The sequence below is a fragment of the Hypanus sabinus genome, chromosome 30 (assembly GCF_030144855.1).
Source record: "Hypanus sabinus isolate sHypSab1 chromosome 30, sHypSab1.hap1, whole genome shotgun sequence".
Classification (NCBI taxonomy): Eukaryota; Metazoa; Chordata; class Chondrichthyes; order Myliobatiformes; family Dasyatidae; genus Hypanus; species Hypanus sabinus.
In genome coordinates this window covers 40,039,905-40,067,515 of record NC_082735.1, presented here as the reverse complement: position 1 = coordinate 40,067,515, position 27,611 = coordinate 40,039,905, and the positions used below count along the sequence as shown (strand labels likewise).

Here is a 27,611-nt window from a genome sequence, read left to right as displayed (position 1 = left end):
CAGCAGCCCTTTAAAATCACCATGAAACTGTCTTTAACAGAATGAAAGGGCTTGTTGTTCCAAAAGTCCTATCCTGTTGTGCATGTGTGTGTGTGTGTGGGTGTAACTGAGCCTTATGACAGCTGTTGTCGTTTACTTAATGAATGGAGCATGGTGAATCATAAACATAAAATACCAGCTGAAAATTTCTAATTTTGCTTCCAGGGGCAGCAAGAATGGAGCTTCTTACAGAATGTTTTTTCCTGGTGCTGAATTCCCACACATTCTTAAAACCCTAAACGATGGAATCAGGACTCGCTGGATGTACTAAGAGGATCTAGGGAATATAAACACTAGCCTCAGGTATAAAAACACAAAAGATTGCAGATGTAGGGTTTCTAATCAAAACATTGACAATTCCTCCTAGCCTAGGCAGTTGGGCTGAAAGATCTGTTTTTCCTCCTGTAGCTTTTGAGACTATCCAAGTGAAAATGTTAAGGATGTAAATATCATCTGAGCAAAGATTAGGCTGTATCCAGAAAGAGACAAGTTTATTACTGTGTCTTCCTTCCTTGTCAATAGGTCTGATCAAATTGGTTCTTTAAGGTTGTCATAGCCAGCGGGGGTAATCAAGACAAACTCCCACTACCAATTAAGTGCTCCCAAAGGTGTGTGCTTCAAATAGACTCTGACATCCAAGTCCAGCTCCTGGCCTTCACGTGTGGCTCAACTAGTAAGCCCAGTGGAACCATTTCTACTGACAGGATAAGGGGCAAAGGTGGGTTACTGTCACCTTAAAACCCGTTGCTTTGGTCAGATGGAGCTCACCTGCTGTGATTGGCAGCTCACCTTGGAGAAGGAAAACTCTGATCACAAACTTCTGCTGTCTTGTGGCTATATCCACTCATAGGAAAGAACTCAGGTGTAAACTTTGTGGAAAAATCCGGAGCTGGAACTTCTATGGCAGTCCCATGTTGAGTTCTATGCTGACTGGGAACTCTTGAACTCATTCCTTTAGGTTCATCAAATGCATGGAAAGGGGGAGCCTGCTGTCTGTGCAACAACCTGCTCTCCATATTGTACTTCCCTAGCTTGCGTACAGGCTTGTAAACAACGAGGACTCAATATCTAACGAGACTAACGAGAGCCTCATAATTCAATCATGCTAAAATGTAAGGAAGCATTTACCATCGTATGTACAAATCTTGGCAGGCTCATTGTACAAGCCCCTGGAAAAACAGGTTAATGCTCCAATCTAAAGCACACAAAAATATTGAGTAATATACATGTTTGTAAAGATTAGAACCAACGTTCCCTCTAAATTTTTTACAGCTGCCTGAACCAACCATTGCTCTGAGCAGGAAATTAAGACATGGGCTGAAAACTGCACAGCAGTATTGTTTTTTTTTTGGCAATACGCATATGAGAATTTTTAAAATGAAAATTGAAAAATCACACACAAAATACTGGAGGAAATCAGCACCCCAGGACACATCTATGGAAAAGAGTAAACAGTTAATGTTCTCTGCAAAACGTCGACTGTTTACTCTTTTCCATAGATGCTGCCTAACCTGCTGAGTTCCTCCAGCAGTTTGTGTGTGTTATTTTGGATTTCTAGCATCTGCAGATTTTCTCTTGTTTGAAATATCACATACTTCTATTTAGAGTGAAATGAAATACAGCACAACAAAGAAAATCTTACACATTTTGTAAACTTTTTCTAGCGGCATCCAATTCCAGCTGTGCGGCAATAAAGGCCATTTCAGTTACTGAGCAGCCGCACACCTGCACAATTTAGAGGGAACAGTGATTAGAACTAATTAGGAAGTAAGTCCTTCAATGAAGTGTGAAAAAGACTTGTTTTTAAATAGAACCTATACAGATATCCAAAGTGCCTCACAGCTATTGATGTGCTGAAACTGTTGCAATGTAGAAAAACATTGTAACCTATGAATCATGAGTGATACGTTGTTAATTGTCACTGCTGTTTTTGGCTCTACGGTTTCAGGATTGTATCATTTGGATTGCAATAGTGTTCAATATGGAACATGCCACTGTCGTTGCGGGAATCTTCTTTAGTTGGGAAAGGAAATGTGAAGAGATAGGAATTACATTCATGTTTTACTTTTTCTCTTACCGGTTTCCATCCACCCTTCTAAATCAAGTTTATATTCTTTATTATTTGTGGGTCCTTATGTTTACAGAGAATGTTACTATCATACATTATGTGCAACACAGAATAGGAGACAGACCATTTGCCCTAATTAGTCCATCTTATGTTTATGCTCCACAGGAGTCTCCACTGTGCATACCCTTCCACTGGTTTTTCCTCATGGACTAACCCACTATGACTGAAGTGTTATTTGTCTCAAACCCTTATTATGCTTTTTATTTGTGACTGTAACTAATTCCTGAGAAAATTAATGTAATATGCAATAATGGGCCAACTGGTGGTGCAGTGGCATCAGCACTGGACTTCAAGGCAGATGGTCCAGAGTTCAAAACCAGGCGGGTTCCAACCTGGGCAGCAGCAGTATCTGTGCAGAAGAAAGGCCTGGCAATCTACCTGCCATGAAAACCTTATGGACCCTATGGTCCATGAGGTCACAAAGAGTCGGACTCAACTAAACGACTGAACAACGACAATACAATAATCAACAACATCACACTTATCGCATTGTCAAATTATTTTACAGGCATCTCTCTCTCTACTGAGTTTTCTGAAACAAAAGCCTTCCTTGATAGTCCATTCCACCCAGAATGCAAATTAGCCAGAATCACACAATGCAGAAAAATGGTCAAATTGAAGGGTCTCAGCCAAAACATCGGCTCCTTATTCCTCCCCTGACCAGCCGAATTCAAAGTTTAAAGCACATTTATCATCAAAGTATGTGTACTTTACACAACCTTGAGATTTGTTTCCTTACAGGCAGCCACAGAACAAAGAAACCCAATAGAACCCATTAAAAAAAGAAGACAGTCAAACGCCCAATGTACAGAGGAAAAAAAACAAATTGTGCAAACAATAAAAGTAAGAACTAGCATTCTGAACTGAAATTCACAAGAGTGAGTCACAGACACGAAGCCACGCCTGGCAGCCGATTCAGGGGCCCGTAGTTGCATGCTTCAGCCTCAGACTGCAGAGCAGCAAGCTGCACCCGCCAGTCCCTCGCCTCCGGCCCCGACACTTTGTGTGTGTTACTTTGGAGTTCTAGCGTTAGCAAAATCTCTGGCATTCAGTCAAACCTAAAACTTCTATTCATTATATGAGTGTTTTCATTCTCCCCTTTCTACACTTTAGGTTCACTCACTGTAAAATCTGAGAATGCATTTCACATAGCACACAAAATTGTGGAGGAGCTCAGCATCTATGGAAAGAGTACAGACAATGTTTTGGCCGAGACCCTTCGTCAGGATTTTAACATATCACATTGTTAGCTAAGTCAAGAATTACAAAGTAAAACCATAAGACCATAAGACATAGGAGCAGAATTAGGCTATTTGACTATCAAATCTGCTCCACCATTCAATCATGGCTGATCTTTTTTTTCCCCCTCCTCAGCCCCACTCCCCAGACTTCTTTGAAAAATCTTTCCAAATAGGTCAATAGCATCAATAATCAGATGCCAGAGATCAGAAATAATCATCAATGGAACCAGAGGAGACAAAAGAAAACTACTTTCGCTCCCAGTGAGCTATAATGATTTGGAAGCAAACTTCCTAAAGCAAAAATACGTGGAATGGGCTGCCAGCAATGGTGGTGGAGGCAGATACGATAGGGTTGTTTAAGAGGCTCCTGGATAGGTAGATGGAGCTTAGAAAAATAGAGGGCTATGGGTAACCCTAGGTAATTTCTAACGTAAGTACATGTTCAGCACATCATTGTGGGCCAAAGGGCCTGTATTGTGCCTTAGGTTTTCCATGTTTCTAACTTACTACAAGTTCTGAAAATCTGAAACAGAAAAGAAAATAAAGGATATGTTGAACATGCCAGATGGCAAGAGGGAAACAAAACCATTAATATTCTGGAGTCCACAACTCTTGCTGAAAGGCCGTTGGAGACACATTCTGGTATAATTTACAAAGGGAACTTGGATTAACAAAAAATAAGCCTTTTTCAGGGTTTTGTGTAAACACAAGAGGAGAGTGGCTGCAGAGATCTGTCACATACATAACGTATGCAATAGTTCATGTCTCTGACACACACTTTTATCATTTTCATGTTATTTGGGTGAACATGCTGGCCATTTTCAGCTGTTAGCAATTATGAAACAGCTTGTTGTGTCAAAGCTTCTTTGTGGTCTTCTAATGGGCTTTAAGAGGTGATTGACTGCTTTTATGTCAGCTAATCCATTGACTCTTCTGTACAAACAAAAGCAGAAGCAATCATGAAATGAATTACTAGTTATTTGTTTATAATCTTGAATGTCTTAAATAATGTATAATGTTGGAGTGTATCTGTGTTATTATTAAAATATTTGAAGTTACTTGACACCCAGGCAATGTGACATCAGAACAAACTAACCCTGCTAACTATAGCTGAAACTAATTCAAGAGGGCAGAGAATTTGTGTGCAATGTAATTGTGTAAGCAGGATTCTGAGCTAAAATTAGCCTTGCTTTTGTTTTATTGTTGTGCTGTGGCATTTCATCAGGAATTTCTATAATCTATTACTTTCAATGGAAAGCACAACATTTATCTCAACATTTTTCAACTTTGCAATACACACAAAATACTGGAGGAACTCAACAGGCCAGGCAGCATCTATGGAAAAGAGTAAATAGTCAACATTTTGGGCCAAGACCCTTTTTCAGTCCTGAAGATATTGAAAGGCTATGGAACATAAGCAGGGTATACATTGTATCAATAGTAATATCTACAACTGGTATTATCCCAAGGTCACTATAAAATAGCATTTAACAATTATCCCTAAGCAGCAATATTTATGTAAATCTCCAAAAAGCCACAGTATTAACAATCCTAGCAATTGACAAATGAGTATGCTAGTTTTACCAGTTTCAGCTGAGACAAAATAAAAATACGATATTAATAATAAATAATTAAGCAATAAATATTGAGAACATGAGGTGAAGAGGCATTGAAAGTAGCTCGATAGATTTTAGACAAGTGAAGTTATCCACTTTGGTTCAAGAGCCTGATGCCTGCTGATGTAAGCCCTGAGGCCCTGTATCTTCTTCCTAATGGCAGAGTTGAGAAGAGAGTATGTCCTGGGTGGTGGGAGTCCCTGATAATGGAAACTGCTTTCCTGCACCATCGCTCCATGTCAACCATCTATTCACAAACCTTAGCAAATGCACAATCTGAGACGTTGTGAATATCAGCCCCCTTCAAAAGGAGTGTAAAGTAGCCCTGATACTCCAGTAATACATGAAGGTCCTCACAGGAGTGCCCCTTCTCATCAGAACACAAAAGGTGGTGAGAAGTACAACCCCTGGAAGTTCCATTGGCTCCTTGTTCTTCCAAGTGACTTTGAAAGCCTACATGGTGGATAAATCTTAGCCTCTGATCTGTTCAGAATACGTCATGGAACATGGGGCATGCCAGCAGGAATGTTTCTGTCTGCTTGTACTCTTAAAAGCTTTCATGACTGGTAGACACTGGAGGGATTAGAGAACGTAATGGACACAGATACTGTGAGTAGACTTGATGCAGTTCAATTTCACTCAGTTGGAGTTAACTGTTTTTGTGTAGGTTTAAAAGAGGAGCAGTTTTGTTTTAATTGCTTGAAATCGATGACTCAGTCATTCAGATTGATAATAAAAGAGAACAGATTCCAAAATCTGGACTGGAGTTAAGACAATGGAGCAACACATACACAATACTGGAGAAATTCAGCAACACGGGAAGCATCTATGGTGAGGAATAAATTATTGATATTTTGGTCCAAGACCCTTCATCAAGACTGGAAAGGAAGGGCCAGAAGCCAGAATAAGAAGGTAGCAGAAAAGATGGGGAGAAGTACAAGCTGGCAGGTGAGACCAGGTGAGGGGAAAGGTGGGTGGGTGAGGGAGGGGTGGACTTAATCCCCTTCATAGATGCTTCCCGACTTGCTCAGTTTCTCCAGCATTTTCTGTGTGTTGCTCAAGGTTTCCAGCATCTACGTAATCTCCAGTGTTGGGGATGAAGGCAATGGAGGATATCTTCTTATCTAAGAAGCAACCACTGCGCCATGCATCAGTACTGTCTTCAAAGGGACATGGAGTGAAACGTTCCAGATTCCTAAACTTAATTGCACCGGTCAAGGAAAATAAAAGAGCAAGTTAACATATGGTCCTTCATCCCTGGATTCCACTGCCAAGTTTTCATTTTTACCATGGCAGACTCCAGCTCAGTAGCTTCATGTAGGCATTCATCCAAAGTCTCAAGTTCCTGTGGCACTTTGACATGAAGTCAACATAGTGACATATTTTGTTGCTTGGTTTCCCTGCTGTGTGTCTTTTGTATAAACTCCCACTCTATCTGTGTAATAGTTATATATAAAATGCGTGATGAGAGAAATATAATAGCAAATCTTGGATGTTACCATGGGGAGATGATAAAGGAAATCATGGGGGATTTTGATGGAGATTATATTAAGGTGTGGGTATTCTCTCATGAAGCATTATTAGGGTACAAATTTTAGGGAAGCTATATGTCCTTATCATGTCATTTGATTTTCCTTGCATTGATTGACAAACAAGAAGAGACTGCTATATGCTATAATTTTTGATTAATTAAAAAATTTAAAACAATTGCTCCGTTTCTAAAAGACAGCATAACCCAGTCCTCATAAAAAAGATTACTACTAATTTTATAATCCATGTAGGCAGCTTTACTCGGTTTATATGAGCAAAGAACAATTAAGTTCCAGCAGTGTTACAAGGAGCAATAATTCAGGCTGATTATCAGGAAGTTCTTCTTTACATTAACATATGTGGATTAGAACCTAGAGGAGAGAATAAGAAACAATTTGATAATGTAAAGGAAAACTTTGCAGGCAATGACCAAAGAGAAGCTGAATAGATACTGTAGCAATGTCAAAGAGGGCCAAATAACATTCTCCTGTGCTGTGCATATATCATCATGTTGAATGCTGTGTTGAAATGGGAGAAACAATGGATTATTTTTTGGATATTTGAAATATAGTGGTTTAAGTAGCATTCTCCTCTCTGTCCCATTATGGTGGAGGAATAATTACCTCATCAGATTAAAAACTGGTAACTAGAATATGTGAAGTGATTACACTGCAAAAGAACTTCATCACCCTGACACAATGGTGTCGAGAAAACAGCCTCTCCCTCAACGTTGCAAAAACAAAGGAGCTGGTTGTGGCCTACAGGAGGAATGGAAACAGGCTAACCCCCTATAGACATCAATGGATCTGGGGTTGAGAGAGTGAACAGCTTTATGTTCCCTGGCATAAACATCATGAAAGATTTCTGTACATTTCTGTGGTCTGTACATACCGGCTCTGTGATGGAAAAAGGCACAACAGCACCTCTTTCACCTCAGATGGTTGAAGAAGTTTGGTATGGCCCCCCAGATTCTTCCTATAGGGGCACAATTGAGAGCATCCTGACTGGCTGCATCACTGCCTGATATGGGAACTGTACCTCCCTCAATCGTAGGACTCTGCAGAGAGTGGTGCAGACAACCCAATGCAGCTGTAGATGTGAACTTCCCACTATTCAGGACATTTACAAAGACAAGTGTGTAAAAAGGGCCTGAAGAATCATCGGAGACCTGAGTCACCCCAGCCACGAACTGTTTCAGCTGCTACCATCTGGGCAACGGCACACATAAAAGCCAGGACCAACAGGCTCCAGGACAGCTACTTCTACCAGGCCATCAGACTGCTTAATTCATGCTGACGCAACTGTATTTCTATGATATATTGTCTATCCTGTTGTACATAATATTTATTATAAATTATTATAATTGCACATTGCACATTTGAACGGAGATGTAACCTGAAGATATTTACTCCTCATGTATTCGAAGGATGTAAGCAATAATAAAGTCAATTCAATTCAAGTCAATTCCTTACCTGTAAAACCATGGGCACAGCATGTTAACAAAAATGCTTTGCAGATGCAAATTCTTCTGTGAACCCAGCCCTCTTGATAGTTGTACAATTAAAGGTTTTTATCTTTCAGCAGATTGCTCTCCATCTGCTCCAAACTCCAGCATCTGCAGTCTCAAAGTTCAGATTTCAAAGTAAAATTTATTTGTCAGAGTACATACATGTCACCACATACGACCCGGAGATTCTTTTTCTGTGGGCATACATAGCAAATCTATAGAACAGTAACTGTAAACAGGATCTGTAAATAGTAAACAAATTACGCAACACACACAAAATGCCAGGCAGCATCTATAAGGAGAAGCACTGTCGACGTTTCGGGCCGAGACCCTTCGTCAGCACTAACTGAAAGGAATGATAGTAAGAGATTTGAAAGTAGTGGGGGGAGGGGGAAATGCAAAATGATAGGAGAAGACAGGAGGGGGTGGGATGAAGCTAAGAGCTGGAAAGGTGATTGGCAAAAGTGATACAGAGCTGGAGAAGGGAAAGGATCATGGGACGGGAGGCCTCAGAGAAAGAAAGGGGGTGGGGGAAGCACCCGAAGGAGATGGAGAACAGGCAGAGTGATGGGTGGAGAGAGAGAGAAAAAAAAACAACTAAGTATGTCAGGGATGGGGTAAGAAGGGGAGGAAGGGCATTAACAGAAATTAGAGAAGTCAATGTTCATGCCATCAGGTCGGAGGCTACCCAGCCGGTATATAAGGTGTTGTTCCTCCAACCTGAGCTTGGATTCATTTTGACAGTAGAGGAGGCCATGGATAGACATATCCGAATGGAAATGGGACGTGGAATTAAAATGTGTGGTCACTGGGAGATCCTGCTTTCTCTGGTGGACAGAGCGTAGGTGTTCAGCGAAATGGTCTCCCAGTCTGTGCTGGGTCTCACCAATATATAAAGGGCCACACCGGGAGCACCGGACGCAGTATACCACACCAGCTGACTCACAGGTGAAGTGTCGCCTCACCTGGTAGGACTGTCTGGGGCCCTGAATGGTGGTGAGGGAGGAAGTGTAAAGGCAGGTGTAGCACTTGTTCCGCTTACAAGGATAAGTGCCAGAAGGGAGATCAGTGGGAAGGGAACGAGTGGATAAGGAAAACAAATTACGCAAGTGTAAATAATAAATAAACAGCAATAAAAAATGAACACAAAATAAAAGAGTCCTTAAATGAGTGTAGTTATTCCATTTTGTTCAAAAGCCTAATGGTGAGGGGCAGTAACTGTTTTTGAAACTGGTGGTGTGGGTTCTGAGGCACTTGTACCTTCTACCTGATGGCAGCAGTGAGAAAAGAGGCAAGGACCTTTGATGATGGATGACGCTTTCTTACACCAATGTTGCATGCAGATGTGCTTAATGGTTAGGAGGGTTTTACCTATGATGTACTCAGCCAAATCCACTACCATTTGTAGGACTTTCTGTCAAAAGCATTGGCGTTCCAATATTAGGCTGCAATGCAGCCAGTCAGCACACTTTCCACCACACAGTTTTTATCTGTGCCGTCAATTAACATCAATCTACTGATATTGTTCTCAGCAGATGATAACACAACAATTATATCCATTTGCACAAATAGTTCATGGCAAAGTATGCAACAAGACCTGAATAACCTTCAAGCCTTCCCTGTTCACTGGCAAGCACATTCATACTAATATAAGTTGCAGACAACAACCATTGTCAACGTGTCACAGGATCAGAGAAAAGTGCGGAAAAGGTAAACAGATCCATCAGCCCACCAAGTCTGTGCCCATCAGCAAAAATGCCCATTTTGACACTTAGCCAATCCTAGACAATTTATTCTCAAAGTTCAAAGAAAATTTATTGTCAAAGTACATGTATGTCACCATATATTACCCTGAGATTCATTTCCTTGTGAGCATACTCAATAAATCTAAGAATAATAACCATAACAGAATCAATGAAAGACAGCCCAGCTTGGGCGTTCAACCAGAGTACAGAGACAACAAACTGTGAAAATACAAAAAGAAAGAAAGAAATAATAATAATAAATAACAGGCAGTAAATATACGGAACATGAGATGAAAAGTTCTTGAAAGTGAATCCATTGGTTGTGTGAACATTTCAAAGTTGGGGCATGTGAAGCTGAGTGAAGTTACCCATTTGGTTCAAGAATCTGATGGTTGAGAGGTAGGAACTGTTCTGGAACTTGGTGGTTTGAATCCTGATGCTTTAAGCGGGAAGGTTTGCTAATGCTGCACAGTGGGGTTTAAACTAGAATTTGCAGGGAAATGGGAACCCAAATGCCAAAATAGTTAATGGAGATGTTGTAGAGCAGGAATGGCCAACATATGGCCATGCGCCAAAAGAGGCACTTTGGATGATTAGAAGCGGTGCATTGCACCCCAGTGATAATAATAAAAAAGTAAGCCTACTCATGCAAAAAGTATTAACCAAAAACCAATTGGTAGAAAAAATATCTATAACAGGAATTCAAGTAGCTTAGAACTAGAAATGGGTTTTACTGAGAATAAATCTAAAACTTAGCAACTATTTTTAGCGATTTTATTATGCACATCTTCGTAATTTGTGCACATCTTTTGGCAAATGTTATGTTCTTTCACATTAATCTATTTTCAATTTTAAAAAATGTTCAATGAGTTAAACTAGGAAAGAAGGACTTTTGTTCTGTCATTACCTAACTGTTTGATCCTGAGGCACCAGGCGTCTGCACCAGCAGTGCGTTGTAGGTTTTTGCAAGTTTACAAATGACACTCGTGCACTATGGAGTTGTGCTCTGTTCGTCCTTTGTGAACATCTGTAGTTTTGTACTTTTTCAAAAATTAAACCTTGTTTTTACATTTAGTTACCCAACACAGTGCAAAAGAAAATAAGCAAAAGAAAAGCAGAAAGTGATAGCAAGCGTGAATTCAATGAACAGTGGGAAAATGAGTTCTTATTTATAGGAGGTCCGTCAGGAAAACTGTTGTGCATTGTTTGTGAAAACACTTTCTCACATAATAGAAGATCTTAATAGACTCTATAAAACACAACATCAGACTGAAATAGAAGGAAAACTGAAGCTAGTGCTTGGGTCTGAGTTACGGAAAGAATAAGTGAATAAGAAAAAGGAAGAAATCAAAAGAAGACAAAATAGATTTGTTAAAAGTCTCATTAAGGTAAGTAATGTTTATCTTGTTTTTATATTGTTACGAAATTCCTGTAACTGGATCACTTACCAGCAAAGATAGAGAGGTCCGTTGAAGTCTGATGGTACTATTTTTAAAAGTCTTTATTTATAAAGGGACACAAAACAAGATTAATACAGACATTCAGATAATATACGTCGTCAATACTCAATCTAAAAACGCGGGTATAATAATAATCATCAGTTAAGCAATAGCTCTATCGTTTGTCTAGGGGATATTGTATTGTCCGATGGAAAGATAAAAGTCACTGTTCTTTCAAGCTGCAGCTCTTTGGGTTTAAGAGAGACGGTTTTAAACTTGCCCGGGTCTTTTATTAGGCCAATCCGTTGAGTCGGGGGAGTTGGTTCCCCATTGTTAGTTCCAAGTCGTTTTCCGTGGTACCAGCCACCAGCCCCCAGGCAAGGGAACCGAACGCACGTGGCTTCCTTCAGATGGCTTCCCGCTATTACGGGATCGCTAGCGTTTCTTCTGGTGCGTCTGAAGAGGTTGTTCCCCAGACCCTCTTTTATACTTCCTCATGGGGTCTCAGATGTCAATCAGGTTGGGATGATGCAATCCCTCAACCAGCCCACTCTGGTCACCCCCTGAGGGGCTTCAATGAATAGTACAGTACTCAATACACAACTTGGTCTTCCGGAGACAATGGCCATGTCCCGTAGCTTTACATCGCTATGGGTGGGGGGGGGGGGGGGGGGAGAGAAACGTGACATCCTGCACGTCTCTCTCTCATTTCCTGGGCCTCCTGACCCAAATCAATAGTGATCTTGCGATTCTCACAAAGGAGGGGGCTTCGGCCCCTCAGAGCTGTGGTACATTCATAACATTAAATCAACATATCATGTAAAAATGCTAAATATGTCTATATTACTATATTAACATTTTTACAAGAATTGAATGGGGGTACAAGAGTTGTATGGCGCATCTGAACTCGTGTGAGAAAAAATTGACAAATGGAATGTAAAAGAGTTATTGTAGAGGCAGATGTTGGTAAGACCTCAGGCAAAGTTAGGAACCAAAAGGTTGAGCATGGTATGACGAGTGTCCTGAGCTGCATATATTTCATTGCAAGAAGTGTCATAGGAAAGGCAGATGAAGATGAGGTAGCTGGTTTAAAAACAGAGGCAATGTGCAGAAAGGAGAGGCTGTTGATAAGGCAAAATTGCAGTCAACAGGATAAGTTGAAAAGTAAAAGGCGGACAGAATCATAAAAAGGTGAATACAAGTCTAAAGGTGTTTTATTTGAATGTGCACAGTATACAGAACAAAGTAGATGAACTTGTAGGATAGTTGCAGATTAGCGGGTATGATGTTGTAGGTATCACTGAATCATGGTTGAAAGAAGATTATAGCTGGGAGCCTAATGTCCAATGATACACATTGTATCAAAAGGATAGGCGGGAAAGCAGAGGGGGTGGCAATGCCCTGTTGGTAAAAAATGAAATCAAGTATGAAGTGTGTCAAGCTACCATTACTAGAGTGAATGTTCTTGGGATGCTGAAAGGTCTGAAGATAGGTAAGTCACCTGGGCCAGATAGTGTACACCTTAGAGTTCTGAAAGAGGTGGCTGAAGAATTTGTGGAGGCATTAGCAATGATCTTTCAAGAATCATTAGATTCTGGAATGGTTCTGAAAGACTAGAAAATTGCAAATGTCACTCCACTCTTCAAGAAGGGAGAGAAGCAGAAGAAAGGAAACTATAGGCCAGTTAGTCAGACCTCAGTGTGAATGTGTTGGAGTTGAGTATAAAGCATGAGGTCACAAGGTACTTGGAGGTGCATGATAAAAGAGGCCCCAGCATGGCTTCCTCAAAGGAAAATCTAGCCTGAAAAATCTGTTAGAATTCTTTGAAGAAATAAAAAGCAGGATAGACAAAGGAGAATAGTTTGATGTTGTATAGTTAGATATTCACAAGGCCTTTGACAAGGTGGCACACATGAGGCTGATTAACAAGCTACGAGCCCATAGTATTACAGGAAAGTATCTAGCATGGATAAAGCAGTGGCTGAATGGCAGGAGGCAAAGGGTGGAATAATGGGACACTTTTCTGACTGGTTGCTGGAGATTAGTGTTCCACAGGGGTCTGGATTGGGACTGATTCTTTTCATGTTATATGTCAATGATTTAATATGAAGATAGGTGCAGGGACAGGTAGTTTTCAGGAAGTAGAAAGGCTACAGAAGGACCTAGAAAGATTAGGAGAATGGGCAAAGAAATGACAGATGGAATACAGTGACTAGAAGTGTACGGTCATGTACTTTGGTAGAAGAAATGAAAGGGTTAATTGTTTTCTATGCGGAGAGTAAATACAAAAAACTAAGATGCAAAAGGACTTGGGCATCCTTGGGCAGGATTCTCTGAAGATTAATTTGCAGTTTGAGTCCGTGGTGAGGATGACAAATGCAATGTTCACATTTATTTCAAGAGGATGAGAATATAAACACAAGGATGTAATGTTGAGACTTTATGAAGTACTGGAGAGGCCACTCTTGAAGTATTGTGAACAATTTTGGGCCCCTTATCTCAGAAAGGATGTGCTGAAACTGAAGAGGAGGCTCACGAAAATTATTTCAGGATTGAATTTCTTGTCGTATGAAGAGTGTATGATGGCTCTGGGCCTGTATTCACTAGAATTTAGAAAAATGAGGGGTGACCTCATTGAAACCTATTGAATGGTGAAAGGCCTTGAAAAGGTGGATGTAGAGAGGATGTTTCCTACGGTGGGAGAGTCTAAGACCAGAGGACACAGCCTCAGAATAGAGGGGTGTCCTTTTAGAACGGAGATGAAGAGGAATTTCTTAGCCAGAGTGTGGTGAATCTATGGTATTCTGTGCCACAGACAGATGTGGAGGCCAAATATTTGTGCACATTTAAGGCAGAGGTTGACAGATTCTTTACAGGTCAGGGCATGGAGAGATGTGGGAAGAAGGCAGAAGATTGGAGCTGAGAGGAAAATTGGATCAGCCATGGTGAAATGATGGAGCAAACCCAATGGGTCAAATGGCCTTATTCTGCTCCTATATCTTATGGCCTTATGGTCGTTTTGCTCCTGTACCTCCTTTCTGATGGCAACAGCGAGAAGAGAGCATATCCTGGATCTTTGGGGTCCCTGTTGATTCCCCACATTCTTCAAAACTCCCATTCAGTCCCTAGTTCCAATGCATGCATGTGCGCGAGTGCGCGCGCACACACACACACACACACACACACACACACACACACACACACACACACACACACTCTATTACCGATCTACACTGTAATAGCAATTTACAATAGCCAATGACCCTGTGATCCTGGGATGTAAGACATGGAAGAAAATCTGAACATCTGAAAACCTACCCTGAGAGGATGTGCAAACATCTGGCAGACAGCGTCGGAGGCCAGGATTGGAATTTGATTGCTGGAACTGTGCGTCAATGACTCCACCAGCTAAAACACAGCACAGTCCAGTGAGGCACAGTTCCTTCAATTCACTGAGCCCTCCAGCCAACAATAACCTGGAGGTCCCCACTGACCAGAAATGTTAACAGTCATCACAGATGATTTCCAAGGATGAATCCATCTTTTATTTCTATGTGCTCCTTCTCAGCCAACAGGCATTCGTTTCCACATAGTCATCATTTTTGACACCTGGAATCCTCAGATATAGCTCTCTCGAATGCTCCTCTGACTACTGATTTACTTCAATGTGTATCAGATGATCAGAACTTTGAACACTGTGACAACCTCCCTGGCATCTCTTGGAAACTGAAGCAGGCTGCCCACAATCTCAATATCCTGTTTGGTGAGTTGTTCGGACCTCGTATCTGATCATCTGATCAGATGATTAAGCTTTGTGTTCAACCTCCCTCATAATATTCCCTCAGCTACCAACCAAATATTTGATCCATTGTACCCAGTGCTTGCAGAAGTACATAGTGTTCCACTTCAAGGCGCTACGGTAGTGTGGTGGTTAGCATGACGCCATTACAGCGCAGGGTGTTGGAGTTCAATGCCACGGTTCTCTGTTAGAAGTTTGTATGTCCTTTCTGTCAGTGTGTGATTTTACCCTGGGTTCTCTAGTTTCTTCCCACAGTGCAAAGACAAGCTGGTTGCTAGGTTAATTAATTGTTGTAAATTGTCCTATGATTAGGTGTGTTGCTGGGCGGTATGGCTCTTTGGGCCATAAGGGACTGTTCTGTGATGTATCTCTAAATAAAATAAATTAAATTTAAAAATACCAGAACATATACCAGAATAAATTCTCATCACAGTCTTTACAATCCTTCTCACCACTTTCAAGTCCATCTACACTCCTCACCAACGTATCTGCACCCCTCCATTTCTGACCACAAGACATTTACCAGTTGTTCAGTCCCTGGTGGTGGTGGTGGCTAAGCAAAGGTCTAAGCCTTGGAATTCCTTCCTAAATCTCTCTGTGTCTCTTCCTCTTCCCTCCTTTTGGACTATCCTTGAAACCTACCTCTATGACTAAGATTTAGATTGTCTGAACTAAAACATATTCTTTTGGCTTAGTCTCAGTTTTTGATTACATAAAACTCCTGTGAAGTGCTGTTGGATGTTTTTGGAACAATAAGAGTAGCCATTGTGGTTATATTTGTGGGATTGGTACTAATCTGTGATACCTGTTGTTTAAAAACAAGAGCAGATCAGAGAATTGGTATTTGGTGGTGACTTATTGATTACCCAAATATTTCCAACATCTATTGTGTACTGGTCAGGACAGTGATGTAGTAACCTTTAATTGTCTGCACCAGTGACAACAACATTCTAGTTTAATTAGTACCTCATTCAACACTCTAAGCATTCTCTTCTTCAACCATTTAATGCTCGATCCGATGCTCTGATATTTCACACTCAAGCTTCTTTAACAGCATTTCCTAAACCCATGACATCCACACTTAAGAGAGCAAGGGCAAGTGCATAGAAACACCATAGTCTCCAATTTCCTTTCCATGTCTAGATCCATTTATCTTTCACCAGCTCCTGCCTCACTCCTTCCCATCACTCTCTTTTACAGTTTACATTCCTAGTTCTGATGTCCAATCTCAACCCAAAATGCTGTCTCATTCTTTGTCTTCACGGATACTGCATGAAACTCTATCTCCAGTAGTTTTTCTTTTGCTTTCTGCAATTTCTTTTTTTCATGTTTGGTTATTCTAACAGTGTTCTGGGACCACCTTCAACACAAGATTATAACAGTTCATGACAACCTTCTCAGGGACAATTAAGGAAGGATTTAAATTCTAACATTGTCAATGATGTACACACCCAATAAATAAAAAATAGGAACATGCCTCCTTGCTATTTATACCTATTTATTTTAGATGTAAGATCCAATTTCATGCCCAGGAATAGAAAAACCTACAGAAAGCCATGGATACATCCCAATCCATCACAGGCAAAACCCTCCCCGCCATTGAGTACATCAACATGGACCTCTGTTCAGGAAAGCAGCAAACGTCATCAAAGATCCCCACCATCCAAGCCATGTGCTCTTATCATTGCTGCCATAAGGAAAGAGGCACTGGAGCCTTGGGTCCCTCTGGTTCTTGAACCAACATGAATAACTTCACTTAACTGAGCAGTGAACTGATTCCACAACATACAAATTCATTTCCAAGGGTCCTACTACTCATATTCTCAGTATGATTTATTTACTTACTTTTATTTGCAGAGTTCATTTTCTTCTGCATATTGGCTGTTTGTCAGTCTTTGTTTACAAATATATATATTCATAAATTTCATTGTACTTCTTTGTCTTCCTGTAAATGCCTGCAAGAAAATGAATCACATTGTTGTATATGGTAATGTATACATACTTTGATAATGCCTTGACTTTGACGAATGACTTCTGGACACTGATTGCAGGGCCCTATCTCCCTTATACTTCGGTGAACAAGTCTATAATGATCTGGAGTTAATACTTTATACATGTGCAAACAAATACTTTATTTGTATGTTGCACCTTGCTTACTGAGTTTGGGGTGACACCAATTCTGGAGTGCAGGCACTACAGACTGAATAGTTTCTATTTGTCCTCTAATTTGGCTGCAGTTCAGCAAGAAATTTTGAGGTGAAGTCAGTACCCCATTGATCTCTCTATTGATTCTCTCCACACTGATGCACAAAGGCTTCAGTGTGCACCTCTGTTATGTGTCCAATTTATATGCTCGAAGTTTCTCGGATGGACACAGAGTTGACTGTGGTCGGATGCTTCCAGAGGCTGCATCGGGAAGCTTTGCAGTGCTGGAGGTTCATAGCAGGAAGAGTTTTTCTTCCTTCTACCGTCTACGTGAGATGATAGGCTATCGAGGACTTTGAGACTTTCTTTTACAGTGTCCATGATCTGCCCTTATCAAATTACGGCATTGCTTTGCACTGTTGTAACTATATGTTATAATTATGTGGTTTTTCTAAGTTAGTCTTGGTCTGTCTTGTGCTTTTGTGATATCATACTGGAGGAACATTGTATCATTTCTTAATGCATGCATTACTAAATGACATTAAATGAGGACTGAGTGTCCTCACAATCTAATCTTCCACCAAGAAGGAAGTGGGCAGCAGGTACCACATGAACATCTACAGGTTCCCATGCAAACTGCACATGAAATTGACTTGGAAACCCATTACATTCATCGTTGCTGTTCTGAATCCTGGAATGTTTTACCCAACAGCATTGTGGAAGTATCCTACTCTGAAAACCTGTAGTGGTTTGAGTTGGCTCAACATCAAAGACAATCAGAGAGGGGCAGTAATAAAAAGAAAGCCAATTTTTTTAAAAAACTGATTTTTTTGTATTAGGACAGTACATTAACTTGAAAACAATCTTAGAAACAAATATACCTTAACTTGAAGATCTACAAGGACTTGACAATCCCACGCAATTACATATTTCATGTTTTTGACGTACAGAGTTTTAATGCCTCCCTTAACAGTTTAGTCTTTAAGATATTTCTGTTGAACAGAAGATTGATTTCAGGCCCATGTACTTCTTCAGCAACCCTCCTGCACCTGGTCACAACTTCCGCATGGGCGGAGGAATACAGAGGCGGAGAAAATGTGGAGTTGTGAGTATCTTGGGGGTTGTAGTTCTGTGTCCTTTTCCTTTTGCGCAGGTGCGGCGACTTGGAACTACAGTTCCCGTGAGTCATGGGCTGGTTTCCGCTTTCCCAGTCGCGGTGAGGCAGCGGGCGCTGGGGTTCAGCCCGATACCTCGCAGCCAGGCCGAGGACTCGCAACAGCTGGAGTCGCTGTGCCGCTCACGGCCCAGGTACTTGGGGGTTGTGGTCAGAGATCGGGTACCAGAGATCAGCCGGGGTGGGAACAGCGGTGCCAGGTAAGGGCGAAAGGAGCGGGAAGAGAGGAGTTTGGATCACAGAGGGGAGAGGGAGCCAGCCATCGGACAGAGAGAGCAGGTGAGGGAGGGAATCAAGGACTGGAGAGAAGGGGGTGGCCCGGGAAGGGTGAGGGTCCAGAGACTGAGGGGAGTGCAGGGAATGGACCGGGAAGGGGTTGAGGGGACAGTGACCGGGGGGTGGGGGAGTGCAGAGAGTGAAGGAGGGAAGAAGAATTGGAAGAAGCTGGTTAAAGAGAGGTGGATAAAGTGTGGAGAGGAAAGTGAAGTGAGAAGGAATCGGGGGGGGGGGGTGGACGGTGGGTCAGAGGGGAAAGAGAAGGTGGTGAGAGGAATTGAAGGAAGTAGTGAAAGATGGGGGCTGACGAGGGTGAAGAGATAATTGTAGAATGGGGAGAAAACGATCATTGGGGATAAAGGAATAGAGATTCTCTGTGGATTAAGGGGAAAAGTGAAAAGGGGTTAGAGGCTGGCGGAAGAGTGGAAATAAGTGAGGGAGGTAGATTGGAGTGGATACTAGTGGAAGAGTTAACTATTAGAGGAAGGAGATTGGGAATCTGAGTTGAGATAGCCGGTAGTTTGAGGCTGATGAGGGTTTAGGGAACTGGGAGCAATGTAAGCTGTCAGACGAGAGTGAACATCTGGGGGATTACATTAAACATGGAGTGGAGATCTGGGAGGAGTAGGATATCAGGAGTGATGTGAAAGGAGTTAGGTGGGGGAGACCAAGGTTGACATGGTACTGTTGTGTCATTTTGGGAATTAAGTGAACTGGTCCAAAGCTGGGAGTCTGGTATGGTGAGTGGGAGATGCTGGTAAACCCAGACAGTGAGGACAGTGAATACTGCTGTACTGGAGGGTGAATGTACAGTGGGGGGGGGGGGGGGGCTGCTCTCCTGTCCAGGACAGGCAGCATCCATCATTTAGGACCCACCACTCGGGACATGCCCCCTTCTCACTATTATCATCAGAGAGGAAATCCAGAAGCCTGATGACACATACTCAGCAATTTAGGAACAGCTTGTTTCTCTCTGCCCTCAGATTTCTGAATGGCTAATGAATCCATTATCGCTACCTCACTATTTTTACACTGCTTGTTTAATTACTTTTATATGTATTGTAATTTATAGTGTTTTATATGTTGCACTATACTGCTGCCATAAAACAACAAATCTTAAAGTGTATAAGTGTATGTCAGTGATAATAAATCTGATTCTTATTCTGAGAAGCTGAAAATGAACAATGGAGACTGCTAGCCAGGAGGTGAAGGTTAGTATGTAGGGTAGTTGAAATAAGTTCCAGAGGGGCACAGAACAATTGAAGTGGTTGCAATGTATTTTTCATTCTTCAACACTGGATCAATAACTTGAGAATGAATTGTCACTACGCCAGTGGCTTTGAAAGCTCCACGCGAGAGTGGCATGTTGGTATATCGGAAGACTCCCTGAGAGGGTGGCACGTTGGCGTATTGGAAAGCTCCCCGAGAGGGTGGCACGTTAGCATATCGGAAGACTCCCTGAGAGGGTGGCACGTTGGCGTATTGGAAAGCTCCCCGAGAGGGTGGCACATTGGCATATCGGAAAGCTCCCCGAGAGGGTGGCACATTGGCGTATCGGAAAGCTCCCCGAGAGAGTGGCAAGTTGGCATATCGGAAAGCTCCCCGAGAGGGTGGCACATTGGCGTATCGGAAAGCTCCCCGAGAGGGTGGCACATTGGCGTATCGGAAAGCTCCCCGAGAGGGTGGCAAGTTGGCATATCGGAAAGCTCCCCGAGAGGGTGGCACATTAGCATATCAGAAGACTCCCAGAGAGGGTGGCACGTTGGCGTATTGGAAAGCTCCCCAAGAGGGTGGCACATTGGCAAATCGGAAAGCTCCCCGAGAGGGTGGCACATTGGCATATCGGAAAGCTCCCCGAGAGGGTGGCACATTGGCATATCGGAAAGCTCCCCAAGAGGGTGGCACATTGGCAAATTGGAAAGCTCCCCGAGAGGGTGGCACGTTGGTGTATCAGGTAATTACGACTTAAATGTTGCATGGGCGGAGTTTGAACGGTCTCCCTTTAAGTGTGTGCATTTCCCCTGGATGCTTCGATTTTCTTTTTTTTCTCCCACACCAGAAAGGAAAGTTGTTGGGTTAAAATAAATCCCTCATGGTGTAGGTGGGTGAGAGAAGAGGCCAGATGATGGGTATATTAAAGAGACAAAATAACAGGAGAGTTAGTGGGGTAATGGGATTGCTCAGTAGGGTCAGGATGAGCCATTTGAGAATATGGGAAATAGTGCATTCGTGGTGCAGGGGCAAGGCAGCTTGGAAAAAGGCCCTTCAGACTTACACATCTATGTTAAACATTAACTGTCCAGTAACATATCACTTTAATCTTCCAAGTTTTCATTCACTGCCTCCAGATTCTACTCCCTCTCACACTTGGGCAACTTACAGTGGCTAATTAACCTTCCAACCAGAAAGCATTTGAGATTTGCGAGGAAACACGCTATCACAGGGAGAATATGCAAAATCCTCTGATGCTGTGCGAGGGATTGGCTCCACTTGCAGTGATGTTGTAAAGTCCTAATTGACAGTAATTAACATGGTCTTAAACAATGCCAAGACTTCCAGTGGGTGTGTTGCCTACCTGTTGCCAAAGCTATGGTCTGTGTTAAAATTTTCATCAGAGTTACCATATATGGAGTGCTTGATCACTCTGGGCCTGTACTCATTGGAGTTTAGATAAATGGGGGGGGGGGGAGGGGAAGAGGCGGATTTTATTGAAGGCCTGGATAGCATGGATGTGGAGAAGATGTTCCAATATTGGGGAGTCTAGGACCAGCAGGCATAGCCTCAGAATAGAGGGGTTTAGAACAGAGATGAGGTATTTCTTTAGCCAGAGATAAGTGTATCTGTTGAATACACAGATGACTGAGAGATGACCTTATGGAGGTATATAATCATGAGGGGCGTAAATAGGTGAATGCACATATTGTTTGGAGAACCAAGAACACAAGGGCATAGGTTTATGGTGAAAGGGGAAAGACTCATGGGAACCTTCCCCCCCCCCACCCCCACATAGAGGATGGCATGTATTAGGAATGAGGTGCTGGAGGAAGTAGATTTAAGCAGTAAAAGACAAATGGACAGGCACATTTGGGAAACATGGGCCAAACAGGGGCAGATAAGCCATCTTGATTGGTGCGGGCCAGTTTAGCTGAAATATGAATTGAAGTGTCAATATAACATTTCATATAGTGACTTTAATCGAAAAAATGCTTCATAAGCCATGTTGCATTGGGAGGTCTCAAAAATTAGCGAGAAATGTTTATAGAAGAATCAAGGCTGGGATAAAAATAGGTAAAAATATTAGCTAATTGGGATATGGAGAAACATTTAAAATAGTGAAGGGCAACATGCAGGAAAAATGTATTCCACTGAAAGGAAATGAAGAAAACATTCAGATTTTGTGGATGAAGAAAGATGCAAGGTTAAGGGCAAGGATAAAGACAACATGGAAATTATTTGAGAGCAACAAATGTACATTTAGTGAAGGTGAGGAGTGAAATCAGGGAAATTATTAGGAAAGGGGAACTATGAAATTAAATTATCAAGGAACTTAAAGCCAAAGTAGTGAAATATTTTACAAATACATCCAAACAAAATGGCTGGAATTTGATGGTACAATGTCACAGGTATTGATAGGCAGATGGAAAAATATTAAATTTCTTTGCCATCTATTTATCGGACAAAATTAAGCAGGTGGTTGTAGCATCGAGTGAGGTAGTGAATAATGAAATATTTGTTCATTATGTTTTGTGTCATATGACATGGGCAATCATGGTCTTTCCGTGACCATGATTGTTCTTGGTAAACTTTTCTACAGAAGTGGTTTGCCATTGCCTCCTTCTGTGCAGTGTCTTTACAAACAGTTTAGTTGGCATCCATCTGTCTCAAAAGACAATGGGTGATGATGATCATCATCACAAACCTGGGTGGCAGGTATGGAGATCCTGAGATGCCCAGTTGTCACGCTCCCCCTCTCGGCCCCACCGGTGTAATCCAAAGTAAAGCTTATGAAGCAATACATTTGGCACCAGCTTGGCTGCAGGAGCTGCTGGAAGGATGTTCAATGACGTCTAGCTGATTAGGGGCTCCAATCCGGATTTGCTTTCTGGGTTTACTCCTGTAGCCTTCGTCTCTCCCGAGGCTGCCCACAAGTGGAGCTACTTAGCCGTAGCTGGGGATCTGGTTCATGAGCACCAGTGTGTGTCCATACATTGGTGGGCCTGTGTGTTACTTGTGCAAGGGCCACACCTCCTCCCCTGTAGTTCAGCCTGAGTCCAAAAGGAGTTCAGTTTCTGTGTCGCCAGTGAGGAGGCACTAAATGAGGCTAGCTATTGGAGAGGCTATGTGCTGACAGAGATTTGCACATTCAGTCCTCCATTTCGCCAGACTGCTAGCCAGCAGTGGAAGCTGAAAGTAAGAGTGACAAGCACTACCCACTACACTACCGCACTGGAGGCATCACAACAACCATTTTGACACCACAAAGCCATTGTCAATACTCTTCAGAGATCGTTTGCCTGGCGTCAGTGGTTGCATAAGCAGGACTTGAGATATGCATCAGCTGCTCATACGACCGTTTGCCACCTGCTACCATGGCTTCACGTGACTCTGACAGGGTTGGGTGGGAGGGAGCGGCTAAGCAGGTACTACATCTTGCCCAGGGGTGACCTGCAGGCTAGTGGTGGGAAAGAGTGCCTTGCATGTCCTTTGGTAGAGACATACTTCTACTCTGCCAACCATAATGAAATATATACATTTAAAATATGAAAAAGGGATACTTAAAGCAAAGCCAACTCCAAGAAGATGACATTCAATAAATCTACATCTAGGGAATAGGTAGAAAATAATTTGTTAGAAAATAGTGTGTCAGAGAATGAATGGGATATAAGAAGCAACTTGGGTACTTAAAGGGCAATAGACTATGTCCATGGAATTATGTAACACTCGGTTTTAACTTGGTAGATGGAGATAATAGTGGGATGCCTAATGAAGCAAAGAATATTTTGGAGTAGCCTAACAATGAACTATCGGCATAGTTTTCAAATTAGCCAGCCATTAAAGGTTGCACCACTGGTTAGATAGGACATAAAAGTGAATTTAAGAGATGAACAAACTGGGTCTTTTTCTCTTGGAAAAGCAGCTGAGGCTCTTGTAGGTAATGAGATTGGATTTGGATTGAATGGTTTCACTGTTGGAAAGTGCTTAGTAAGAGGCCATCAATTTTTTATATATATTGATTATTCATAAGATGATCAATAAATTAAAAAAATACATTGTAAAGAAGCTCTTTACCCAAAGTATGCAGAATGTGGAACTCATTACCAAAATTTCTGGTTGGAGCTAATAATATAGATGAATTGATATGGGAGGTTCAACCAGCACATTGAAAAGAGGGTAACACTGATTCATTAATGGGAGGAGAGCAATGAGAGGTGGCTTCAGTAGAGTGTAAATGCCTTTGTGAACTGATATCCTGTTTGTATGCCTGTGTATCTTGCGTATGATGCCATGAGATTACTGTAGCAATGACTGTTCTAAGTGGGCAGTGCGAAACCATTTTTTGTAATTTGATATCTTGATTTGGGAGGGGGTGGGGCATAGTTACTGGCATGTAAGTTGTTGCACAACCTGGTTTTACAATGTAATGCCTTGCTATGAAAGTAATATATTTAAGTGGGTCAGAGAAAATTCTTTTTCTGGCCTGGGAATAGCTGGGCTGATAATGACTGGAACTAGCAAGGAGAGATGAGCTTTTATTGACAAGAAAGATTGCTCCAGTCAGTCTGGGATTTTTGGGCATTAGAGACTACTCGAAAGATGACCAAGACTCAGGAACTTGTTAGCTGGAGATGGAATTTGTATGTTCATTTTAGAAATGGAGATGCGCACAACAGTATAAACAGAACAAAATCTTCTAGTACTGAGAGCAGCCATCAATGGAGATACTGAACCAGTGAGTGGAGAATTGGCTGTGAAGGATAGAGAAAGTTTGACGTGGAATGTAAGTTGTGAGAGGCAAGGTGGTAAACGGGAAAGCAGCAAGTATGTCCAGTTCTGTTACAGCAGATCAGATGGCTTCAGGCCCAATGATCAGGTCTATCAGGTGTATTTTCTTATTAAGACTAGAAGACATAGGAGCAGAATTAGACCATTTGGCCCATCAAGTCTGCTCTGCCATTCAATAATTGTGATTTATCATCCCGCTCTTCTCCATTTTCCTGCCTTCTCTCTGTATTCTTTGATATTTTTACTAATAAAGAACCTATCAACTTCACTTTAAATATTGAAAAGTTTGGATGTTTTGTAGATAAATGATATATATATGAAATAAGATTGGCGAGGACCTGCATGTATTTTACATTTTTGCATCGTGGTGTCATAAACAATTCTGATAAGTTCCATCTAACAGATCAGATTGAGTTCTTGAAGCAGAAGAGTTAAGTTCACCCAAATTCAGTGGAGCACATTTTCAGTAAAGTCCAACATTTTAATCTAGGTAATTTTTTAACGCAAAAGTGTGAAGGTGTTTCATAAACAGCTTGACCTGGACAACAGTAGGTTGTTTGTAGAAACCGTAGCACATCAAGTTGTCAGGCCTAACTAAGAATCCAATTACAAAATATCCCCATTGCTTTAATTAATTTTTTTGTGACAATTCTCCTTGAATTGATCATAATTTAGGCAATAAAAATCTAGCCAGTGCTTCCAATGATCTGTTTCTGCATCAAGACGCAGTTATCAGTGACGGTATCTATTTCACAGCAAGTCAAAACTGGCAATTTATGGAACCTTTCAAATTAACAAAGCAGAATCGAGTTGAGATTTTTTTCATGCAAAGGATTGTTCTAATCTGAAATTCATGCTTGTAAAGATGGTGGTATGTTTTGTAGCATCTTGTAAAAGATTATTTGGTATTTTTTGTAAAGGAAATCACTGGATTATTAGGAAGGCAGACTAGGAGTAATTTTATTACTGTTTTTTTTTAAATGACATGATAATGGTGGACTAGAAGACATTGCATGCAGAATGATTGTGATTTTTGGAACAGTGTTCTCAAGCATCTTGTTGAAAAGGTTTGTTGATAGGATCTCTGTGTCCTCAGTCTTGTGTCATGTTTGCTGATGATGTCAAAGTATTAATTACTGACTAATCAAGGGTCAGTGTAAACTTTGATTAGTAATAATTATTTGTGTAAGTAGTGAACCAACCTGCGCTCCATTGTTAATTTTTTAGGAAATGCACTGATGCAGAAGTGCCAGAACAGGTGCCAATGTTCTCATCTCCAACCAGTGGATGGTTTTTGTATATTCACTAGTATGTTCCTCTTCTCTATCAGTATTGCAGCTTTGATCCATAGCATAGCAGTTAGTACTGGTTGGAGCGTCCTGGAGTTTGGAGTTCAATTCTGACGCCATGTGTAAGGAGTTGTATGCTATCCCTGTGAACCATATGAGTTTTCTGTGGCTGCTTCCACAGTCTAAAGGCATACTGGTTAATAGGTTATTTGGTCATTTTAAATTGTTCTGTGATTAGGCTAGTGTTAATTAGTTAGGTTGCTGGGTGGTATGGCTCGTTGGGCAGAAAGGGCTTGTTCCGTGCTGTGTCTCTAAGTAAAATGAATAATCAATTAAATGTTAGGAAAAAGTATATTGTTTTCAGGTAGTTTTGCTTTACACTGTCAATCTAAAGATAACTGATTAGATTCTCTAAGCTTTGTGTTTTATGTATACTTTTAACATTTGGTGAAAGGAGTTAACCGTATATTTGATGTGATTGATGGGAACTGAGTCTAAATTGGTTCTGTACCAGAAAAATGTGCTCTTGAGTGCCTAAAGCATGCTGATTAGTGGATGGTCTCAGGGTCTTCAGCTTGAAAACAAAACTGCATTTGTCCTCTCTGATGGGTTAAAATATCCCACAGAACTGCTTTCAAGAGAAAGGTAGAGGAAATCCATATTAATCCTTTGACCGACTTTATAAGAACGAGTTATGTTGTTAACTTTATTCCACTCTGTGTGCAGGTTGGTTTTGCTTGACCTGTTAGAAAGGTGCCATATGCTACGTATGCCACAGCCTGCTTTGTTGTCATAAGCTACCTTTGCCACAGCCTACTCAGGAGCATCCTGAATTTATGAAAGATGCAATTTATTCAAAATTAAAAGGAGAATGTATTTTGCATACAAACATCTAATCTGGAGTACCCTGCCTAAATGGGGAGAGACTTGGTAATAAGGATTGGAAGAATTTTGGATCAAAAAGGGTGGGATCATGTTTATAGCATGGGGGGGGGAGGGTCATCATCATAGCTTGTCACAGCAGACAGCCAGCCACTTTAGTGTGTCCTGACGAAGGGTTTTGGCCCGAAACGTCGACTGTACGTCTTCCTATAGATGCTGCCTGGCCTGCTGCATTCCGGCAACATTTTGTGTGTGTTGCTTGAATTTCCAGCATTTGCAGATTTCCTCGTGTTTGCCACTCTAGTGTTTGGTTGAGCAGGTCAGTGTCGGCTAAATCAGGTGACAGTGGGCAGTTGTGCAGAACATGTTTAATGTTCTGCACCCTTTCGCCACACTCACAGGATTCGCTGGTCTTTAAACCCCACTTCACCATATTGTCTCCCATCCTATTAAATCCCACTCTCGCTCTGTTGAGAGTGCACCACTTCCATCTGTCAAGCAGTGCCCTGTCTGGCAACATTTCTGTGGGGTCTTGCACTGTATTGTTTGGTGCGGTTCTGGCTTCAGTTTGTTGCCAGAGGTCAATCCTGTATGTTTGGGGGGATGTTCCATGCGGTAGTTCCTCCACTGTAGCTAAGCTTTTCCTCAATTTTAGGTGGTTGGAAACTGGCACATGATGGTGTAGTGGGTGCTGTGGATCCGAGTTCTGTTTACCTCTTTCAATTTTTGTTTTAGTGTGTTTTCGGATCTCTGGGGGAGCAATGACTACAAGTCTGTAAATGATGTTGGTGGGTGTGG

The 27,611-nt window shown here is 41.6% G+C and overlaps 1 protein-coding gene and 1 long non-coding RNA gene across 9 annotated transcripts in view; one reads left to right on the top strand and one right to left on the bottom strand.

The window, feature by feature from the left end:
* LOC132383599 (phosphatase and actin regulator 4-like) overlaps window positions 1-27,611 on the top strand; it is a 300,611-nt gene that overhangs the window by 69,214 nt on the left and 203,786 nt on the right. For 3 of the 5 annotated variants that reach the window (XM_059954785.1, XM_059954779.1, XM_059954784.1), the window contains exon 1: window positions 18,376-18,497. The exons of 1 other annotated variant lie outside the window; for it this stretch is intronic. The gene's annotated coding sequence lies outside the window, so the exon portion shown is untranslated. Of the gene's footprint in view, window positions 1-18,371; window positions 18,498-27,611 lie in introns of those variants that run through there. One more of the 5 variants, XM_059954782.1, reaches the window with a different exon arrangement.
* Window positions 211-18,301, bottom strand: LOC132383604 (uncharacterized). 4 transcript variants are annotated; one of them, XR_009508739.1, is made up of 4 exons: window positions 18,071-18,301; window positions 16,890-16,999; window positions 8,027-12,028; window positions 211-6,925 (listed from the first exon to the last, which is right to left on the bottom strand). It is a non-coding gene; the product is annotated as an uncharacterized LOC132383604 (long non-coding RNA). The 4 variants fall into 4 exon arrangements; XR_009508737.1 differs by having other exon boundaries at window positions 211-12,028; XR_009508738.1 differs by having other exon boundaries at window positions 211-11,305.